The following is a 9616-nucleotide window of genomic DNA, read 5'->3' as shown; positions in this document are numbered from 1 at the left end:
CTTAATTTTGTGGAAGTGGTACGTTTTTCAGCCAAAAAATTTAAAAAGAATACACAGCCAAATTTAACACATTTACAGAATACGTATACAAAGTAAAAAAATAAAGTTAGTCGCAAAATTCTCACAATAATAAGAACATTTTGATAAAACTTCATAATTGTACATAATTTTGGATGTACATGCACTAAATGCATGCATCAATAAGAATCGAACTACTATTATAAATAACATAAAAATAAAACAACCTTATCAAATAATTTAATGTGACACACTGCATAGTCTTTAAATTGTCACGCACCGATCATCATTTGGTTAACAGTTCTTTTTTTTTCATGAACACTGGTTTCATTTCATTCAATATCTTTTTTTTTTTTGGGGGGGGGGGGGGGGAGGGGGGGTCTTAACTTTGTTGGCACAAAAAATAAGCTCAGTGAATGAAAATCTTCCAACAGAATATTTTCAACAAGTGTTCAAATTGAATTCAAGCACTTTTCAATATCAATCTATTTTTCTAGCACTTTTTAATATTCCTAAAATAATACATTTTTAATATATTTAATGTTTCCGGTATTTTAAAAGCCGAATGTATAAAAAAAAATTTCCAACACTTCATTAAATATACACGTTAAGTGGCAATTAAACATGCTTGCATAATTGATCCCAAAATTCAAAGTCACAGAAATGCTCTTCAAAAGCACACATAAAATTAAAACATTTGATAGACAAAAACATTTTAACTCTACAAAGAATAACAATAATGCATTTAATTTAAAAAGTTTGCATTTTATTCTTTTTTAATTTAATTATCAGAATTGTATTCTAAGCACCAAGGTGCATAGAGCAGTTAACACAAATTTCAGCATTATATGCTACATCGGCACTTTTTATGGTCTCTCCAATCTTGTCTAACCCTGTCTACCAAATAAAGATCGCTGGACAGTCCCTATGGCTCACAGTAACTAGTGTTAATTCTGCAGTACACACAGTGTATTGCGTACTTTGTTGCTATTCTACATTAGTTTGGCTCATGTAAAAAAAGATAGCACTTGACAAGCAGTGTTTGGAATATGAGCAATTTTAGCTTAATTACTGAAGAGCATGCAGATCTTCATACACAGGTAAAAAAAACACTCTTAGTTACATCATTTCATATCTTTAATCCATATTTATTAAGTAGATAATGAATTAATACCTGTTACTTATTTAAGAGTTGTTTACTTTTATTATGTAGTTGAGACAGTCAACTTTAAATTACTGTAAAGATATGATGAGGTCATGCAGTTGCCTTTTTTGCTCAAAAAAGAATTGTGAAGATCATAGATTAAAATTTCAGTTTCTGATTGACCAGATTAAATATACTTGAGATGTAATACTGTATGTGTATTATATTTACACGTACCTGAGCAACAATTGAGACCTAACTAGTAGATGGGACTGGATTTGTCAAGCTTATTTAAACCAAGTAAAGGCAAGAATTACCTGGATGTGGTAAATACTTCAAATGGAATGTTAAAAGTCATCATTATTTAATACAAAGTGTTCTCTAAAAAATGATACACTAGTTCAAATGAACTCAAAACAGTTTAAACTGTTCATTATATTGATTTCTGAATTACAAGTACTTGGGACATCTCAGTTGCTCAAAACATGATGACCTCTATGTTACCTGTACTCAAGACGTCTCAAGACTCAACTTATTCAGATGTCATGATGACAGGTTACTACTGCCCGAGACATCTACCAGTAAATCATACGAGACACGATGTCACCTGTATCCCTAAAACGAGACACATCTCAATTGCTTGAGACATGATGATTCCCAAATAACCAGTAATCAACACATCTCAGTTGAGATGTGATGTCATCTAGGTCACCAGTACTCGAGATCAGAGTCGCCTTCATCCTGACTTGTAGACAAATCACTATCCTCCGTCACTGAGCTTTCTCCACTCTCCCCGCTGTACAGATTTTCAGGTGGAAGAATCTTAAATCCAGAAAACCTGCTTGCCATCTGATGCAGCAAAAGCTCCACCTCAAAGTTAACCATTGAATCACTGGGGAGACCCAGTCGTACAACCAGAGCTTGGAGCACCGTCCGGTTCAAAACCAGGTTTATGTATTCGTCATAAACGTCCATTTGGCGGAGGTCTGCATTCTTGAGACAGAATTTTAGGGAGGTTGACGGCAGGAGCTTACCCAGAGAGTTTGTGCTCTGAAGGAAGACTTGTTTGAAGATAGTGCGTGTGGCGAGCTGCCGCAATCCCGCGGTGGAGCGACCACCCATCATTCTGACCAGTTTGTGCGACACCACCTTCAAGTGGTGAAACTCCGGAAATTCGTTGTCTAAAAGTTCCCTCACTTCTTCTGTTATTTCTTTCGTGTTGAAGTAACCTAGAGATCAAAGAGAAAATTCACATACAATACACTGTTTATGTACAATCATGCACAATACACCGTAAATGTACAATCATGTGCATCTATGTAAACATGTGTGCAGCAATCAGTAAGGATAAAAAGTTCAAATATTTTAACAAAAATATGCATTGTCCCTCATTGAGACATACATCTGTGTTTCGTAGTGCAGTTTAATCAGATAAACACCCATAACATACCAAATAACTTCCACCCTGCTATGCTGGAGAGTCAGCTTTTAATGCCAAAATCACATAAAAATCTCTCAGTGAATGTTGACATACTAGTAAGCATGCATAGAGACAAACAGTTAAGTTGCAGGTGGGGGAAACACATAATTATTTGTAGTCTCTGGTGCAGTAGTTTGGTTAGATATGGCAGATTTTGGATGGATGTGGTAGATTCTGGATTTTCTAGCCATTTAGGGGAGTCGCCAGATACAGGGGGGGGGGGGTTTAACAGGTAAAATGTAACACCTGCTCCTATCTTGATTAATTCACCTTGATATACAGGGCCATAAAACAAAGATCAGCTCACTTTCATCTCAATCTCACTCTTTTAATTGGAATATACATGAACATATACTACGCCTAGCATATATACATGTCATGTGAAATCATTTAAATTTGCTAGGGCTACTTTTCATGGATTGAGAGATTTTTGCTTATTTGTACAGATGTATCCTAAAATGAGATGAGTCCATTTTCAGTTTCTCTCAAAAGTGGGATTGCCTTAGTTTTATGGCCTTGGTACAGTTTCCCTTTACAATTTACATAGACACCAGGTTTTTACCTGGCACAGTTTGCCTACATAGACACCTGGTTTTTACCTGACACATAGACACCTGGTTTTTACCTGGCACAGTTTGCCTATATAGACACCTGGTTTTTACCTGGCACAGTTTACCTAAATAGACACCTGGTTTTTACCTGGCACAGTTTACCTATATAGACACCTGGTTTTTACCTGGCACAGTTTACCTATATAGACACCTGGTTTTTACCTGGCACAGTTTACCTAAATAGACACCTGGTTTATACCTGGTACAGTTTACCTAAATAGACACCTGGTTTTTACCTGGCACAGTTTGCCTATATAGACACCTGGTTTTTACCTGGCACAGTTTACCTATATAGACACCTGGTTTTACCTGGCACAGTTTGCCTACATAGACACCTGGCTTTTACCTGGCACAGTTTTTCCTACAGACACCTGGTTTTTACCTGGCACAGTTTACCTACATAGACACCTGGTTTTTACCTGCGTCCACAAGGTGAGCATACTGCTGTGGTGCGTGAGCGAGGAGGTGGTAGGAATTTTGAAATCCCAGCATCCTCTGCAGTGGAATGGACAGGAAGGACACAAATATAGGAGACAGTTTTCTGAAACAGATATATTGTAAGTTGTAACAATCCTCCACTGTGCACCCTGACTGTAAGCAAGCTTTGTAGCAATCACATAACTACATGTACATGTATTGTTTTTATCCTATATACAATGCCTCACCTTGAGTTATAATTCTAAATTTGTCTTCAGTACTATCTGAAAATCTTTCAAGGCAATTTACTGTCACGTGTTATCTTAAGTGAATATTACAATTATTTAGATATCTTTTATGCTCTTTTTAAGACAGTATTTAACTTAATACTGTCTCAAAAAGAGCATAAAAGATATCAAAGGACAATAGGCCCAACCTCTTGATATCAAAAGATAATAGGCCCAACCTCTTGATATCAAAGGACAATAGGCCCAACCTCTTGATATCAAAAGACAATAGGCCCAACCTCTTGATATCAAAAGACAATAGGCCCAACCTCTTGATATCAAAAGACAATAGGCCCAACCTCTTGATATCAAAAGACAATAGGCCCAACCTCTTGATATCAAAAGACAATAGGCCCAACCTCTTGATATCAAAGGACAATAGGCCCAACCTCTTGCGTTTCCTTGTCTCCCACACAGTCCCTCATATAGACGGGTCGGCCCCGGTCTTCAGTAATTTCTGACACGCCTTGACGTCTCCCCGTAGAACACAATGGAACAGGGCTGTCTGCCCGCGATTGTTACTGATGTTAACCTACAATATAAATAAATTGTCATACAAATACATGTAAATAGATCATAAGATCCTCAATATACTGTTCAACACATGTAAAATAAAAAACACTACGACATGTACTAAATTTATGTATATGATATCAATATATCATTAACTTCTCAAGAAATAACATATTTACACAGGCAACTTGTGTTGTAATTCAATAATTTTACACTAGCAACCTGTATCAAGATACTGTAAAAGCACATATTTCGTTGGGTTAAAATTTCGTTGTTTTTAAACCAAATACAATTCTGTTGGCATTTATTTTCGTCATATCATGATCCTAAGAATATATTTTAATTAAACTCTGTATTTATTAATAATTGGGTTTAAAATTCGTAATAGATTTAATTTTGTTGATTATACAAAACTGCAAACGAAAATAGTGAAATTAAATCCTCAATGAATATTTCTGCTTCTACAGTAAATTGATTTTACACTAGTATTCATGCTATGATACAATAATCTTAATATCTAGAGCTCTTACTACAATATCTATTTATCTATTCTACAGTACCTGTATATTTTTTTGTGACAGCATGTAGTCCATGAACGGATGTTGTACACACAAGGTGGCGCTGGTGTCCTCGTAAGTATCGTCACTGGTTGTGGACCAGTCCTCAAAGAAATCATAATCATCAGTTACCGCCACATCACACATCGCCAGTAGAGGGGAATTCCCGCGACAGTCCTGGGCGTTTATATTGGCCCCATTATCACAGAGTAGCTGGAACAAATGAGTATCGACAGATGTGGTAGCAGTTCGATGGAGCGGCGTCATTTTCATTTCATCACAGATGTTAATGTCCCCACCGTGACCTACATAAAAGTTCATATTATTTACTGAGTAAGTTGTATTGTACCTAACTAAATGTAGCTGTACCCCCCGGTCTAAAACATTTTGAATGGATGACCTGGGAGCTACAGTTTTGTAGGTGTTAAAAAGTTGCAATTTAATGCACACAAAAACTTGAATTAATTTTTGACTAATGAATCATATTTTCAAAGACATTATGTACAAATATTTCCTTCCAAAAAATCGTGGGGTATTTACTACCGATATTGTTACTTTACTTTACTACATATATTGTTACTTTACTTTACTACAGATATTGTTACTTTACTTTACTACCGATATTGTTACTTTACTTTACTACATATATTGTTACTTTACTTTACTACAGATATTGTTACTTTACTTTACTACAGATATTGTTACTTTACTTTACTACAGATATTGTTACTTTACTTGCCTCTTATATTTTTTTTAACAGCCCTACAAAGTGAAGTGGTGTTGTTTGCTTACATATAAAAATTGGTGACTCTCGATCCTTACAGAATTTTACACATCTCATTTTTTGTGGACAGTTTGTGTTTATAAGAGAGAGTCTGGGACAAGTAATGTTACGACATATTTAGTACATATTTAGTACATATTTAGTACATATATTGTCTGAAGAATTAAATGGGGCTTAATATTTCCACAGAATTTGTGTGGGAAGAAGTCAAAAACTAACAGTTTTTGACTGTCAAGTCATCCATTTTTCAGACCAGAAGCTACATGTACCTACAGCTATGTATCTACATGAATATCAATGGTGCTAAATCAGTCCACTGTTGTATTTATTTATTCATATTACTGTGCAGTACAATTCATATATTTTAGTAACCTATAATAATTTAGTATAACCAGAATTCAGATTTTGAGGATGATGATGATGATTACATAGTGCATACTTCATTAACAAAGATGAAGATGATAAATGATTATTAGAAAGTAGTAGAAAACATCAAATTGATGATGATGATGGTGACGATGATGATGATGATGATGATGGTGATGATGATGATGATGATGATGATGTTTAGATTACTCACCTATGATGATGAAAATGAGGTCCTCCACATGTTCTGTAACCTCTTCAGGCGTTGTGAGGTATTGCTTGTTTAGGCCAATGACAACATCATTCTGAAGATCCCATTGGCTGTGGTGTGCACTCCTACAAATGGTGTCAATCATAATTATGTCAAGTTTCTGAATGAACATGTAGTGAAAGTTCAAGTATCAAAGTTTAACCTTCCTTGCTTATTTCAAGAAATTTAAGACAGATTTATTAGCATCTCAAAGAAATTAGTACTGGAGTTTTACCTTCCTTTTGAAGTCAGAATTAGCATCTCAAAGAAATTATTATGTATCAATGCATCAACATAAACTATAAACATGTATGTGTTAATATCAAATAAATTTTGAATGGTGTTTATTTCCATGCAGGAAAAGCCTCTACTTATTCAAACAAGGATTTTTAAGAAACTTGGTGAAGCTTACAAGGGCTTTAATTGTCATAATTTGAGCTAAATTATCTTAAGATTTCCAAAAATTTTAATTTTCTTTTTAAATGTCAATAAAATTAACTTTCAATTGGTAGTTGTAATGCTTGCCAAAAATTTGAATGTCAGTGGTTAAGATATAATCGAGATACAGAGCTCTTTTTAAACAATAAAATGGATCTAAAAGTTATTTTTCAGCTCAATGTATCCATGAGGCATATGTTATATGTATAGAAGATGAAGTTAACCTCCGCCATACTGACCAGACCTCCTTGCTGTGAGGGTGGACAAGTTTTGTCAGGTCGTTGTAGAAATCGGTCAGCAGTTCTAGGGGGCTCTTCCCGGGGCCCTCGTACTCTGACCCAAATGTCTGCAAACCAAAGTCAGTGGTCTTATATACAGTATAACACGATTATAGCGAACACGCTTATAATGAATTGACGCTTATAGCGAAGTAAATTTCATTCCCCAAGACTCAATTTCATGTTGTAAACTTGACGGATATAACGAATTACGCTTATAACGAAGTAAAATTGCTCGTCCCTGGGACTTCGTTATAAGCGTGTTTTACTGTAACATGTATTAAGCTTATTCACAAAGAAATCATGAAAATTCATTGTACCACTTTCTTTCCATTGGGAAAATCAACGCAACAGAAAAAAGGCAGTGTGTACAGCACAATTGTGGAACGGAACAAAACATTGTACAAGTGTACCAATTACCATGGGTACTCTGTAGTTGACGTTTGCTCCATTCTCCACGAGCAGCCTGGCTAAAAATAGGTTTCTAGGCCTCACAGTTTGCTGTTCCTCGTCTACACCACAGAGACATATAAACAGAGGGGTTCTCTGGTAACAGCCTGAAAAATACAGATTCATTTAGAGGGAACCTCTTGTAAACAGTCTGTAACATAAAGATAACAACCTGTAAAATCCAGGTTTATAAAGAGGAAAGCATCAAAAACAGCTTGTAATTGCATGTATTAATGTATATCATTACTCCTTTTAATTTGTAAGAAAATGTTTTGTCAACCACATGAGTCACATTAGGACCATGTAAATTTCAATTAATTTACAGCAGGTAAAAGATACAATTCATATAATTATCTCCCTTGAGTAAATCTTTACGTGTATATATATAACTAATTATGACATTTCTTGTACCCCTTTTATTGAATGTTAAAATTTATATTAATAGGTTATTTATTCTATATGCCATGTAAACCATTAGAGGCATCTGGTAAGATATATAAGGTTTCCTTAGTACATTGTTTGTACTTGACCTTATCTAATTCTATGCATGGTTTATAGAACACAACAAAATTCCATTTACGCCTAATTTATTGATCAATATAAACTGAGGAGTAGATCCCCTACAAACCGTGCATTACAAACTACGGTAATAAAGAACTAGAAGAACCGTTTAATGGTTACAGCCCGATGAATTTAATTATATTGGCAGTTTAATCACACTTAAATACATTGTACCCGGTAGTTATATACTGTACAAGTCATATAATATTCATTTCATAATTTTAACCAAATACTTCTAGCTGATCCACAAACAATGACGTCTGGGAATGGACCAATTAATATACATGTACTGAAAACCAACTTTTATTTGCGACGACATTATTTTGTGATTTACTGGACACAAACTGGTTCGCAATGTTTAATTTTCGCAAGTAAGCCTTATAAAGACCTGTGTTAATTTGTTAAAACAAACATATGACTGGTACTGGTTTGTGGCTAGAAATATTCACGACAACTATACTATCACGAACCTCGCGAAAATTTCTCGCTCGCGAATAAAAGTTGGTTTACTGTACATGTGCATGTTTATCAACTTGACAGATGGCCAAAGGAGTCTAGGGAAGAAGTAAAGATATTGTCCATTTAATTTTAAATATGAAACAAGATTTATGTGTATTCATTCACAATACACACCTTCGTCCAGGTAAGATGGGTTTGTGTTTTCTCTGATGATGGTCTCAGCCACTGAGTACTGCTTGTTTTCAAGAGCTCGAGTGAGCACAGTGTCATTTATTCCGAACTCGACGTGAAACACGCCACCTGCCATTTTTGTCGCGGAACTAGCTCTAAAAAATGTAATAATTGAAACAAAAACAAGTACAAAGTAAACTGATGTATAATTGTTGACTTAAAAAAGGGTTAAATTACTTGCTAAATGAAGTATTTTGCGATAAACAAAATGAACTATTTAACTATGGCAAAAATAAAAACTTTCATAATTCCACAACACGTGAGAGACGAGTGTAATTACAAAACAGCTGATTGACAGATATGTTCCTTTGCTGTGAAGTGAAATGTACCTAGGCCGATAACTAACTATACCCACGGTTAATCTGATAACCGTAGTTTACCTTTTCATGACTATATACCTACATGTGTATGATAAAAGATGGAACAATCTGGTATAAAGGAAATCATCATGTGTCAACTCATTCTGTGTTTTGGTCTTCTAGCACCTGTCATTTTCAGTCCTTTGTTTGAAGTGTGCTCGATTCGGATATCGGAACACTCTTAGTCCAGCGTTGCAAATAAATATTCGTTCGAAATCCCTTAAATTATTGATAAAGCAGACAATTTAAAACATTTCAAACGTCAGAATGAGTCCATGTCACCATATTTTGATTAATCTGCTGCCAATCTGAAATCTGTACTTAATAAAAATGGCAGTTATGGTAAGTTACCTATCAAACGCACCTTCGATGTTGGTAAGGCTAATGTCAGCAAAAGGAGAAACTGATGGTGT

General features: G+C 35.0%; 1 pseudogene; it reads right to left on the bottom strand.

Annotated features, from left to right (window-relative positions):
* Window positions 1–1244: 1244 nt before the first annotated feature.
* LOC128184838 (uncharacterized) lies at window positions 1245–9561 on the bottom strand (annotated as a pseudogene).
* Between the last annotated feature and the right edge of the window lie 55 nt (window positions 9562–9616).

The sequence above is a fragment of the Crassostrea angulata genome, chromosome 5 (assembly GCF_025612915.1).
Source record: "Crassostrea angulata isolate pt1a10 chromosome 5, ASM2561291v2, whole genome shotgun sequence".
In the NCBI taxonomy this organism is placed as follows: Eukaryota; Metazoa; Mollusca; class Bivalvia; order Ostreida; family Ostreidae; genus Magallana; species Magallana angulata.
This window is presented reverse-complemented; position numbering and strand designations above follow the sequence as displayed.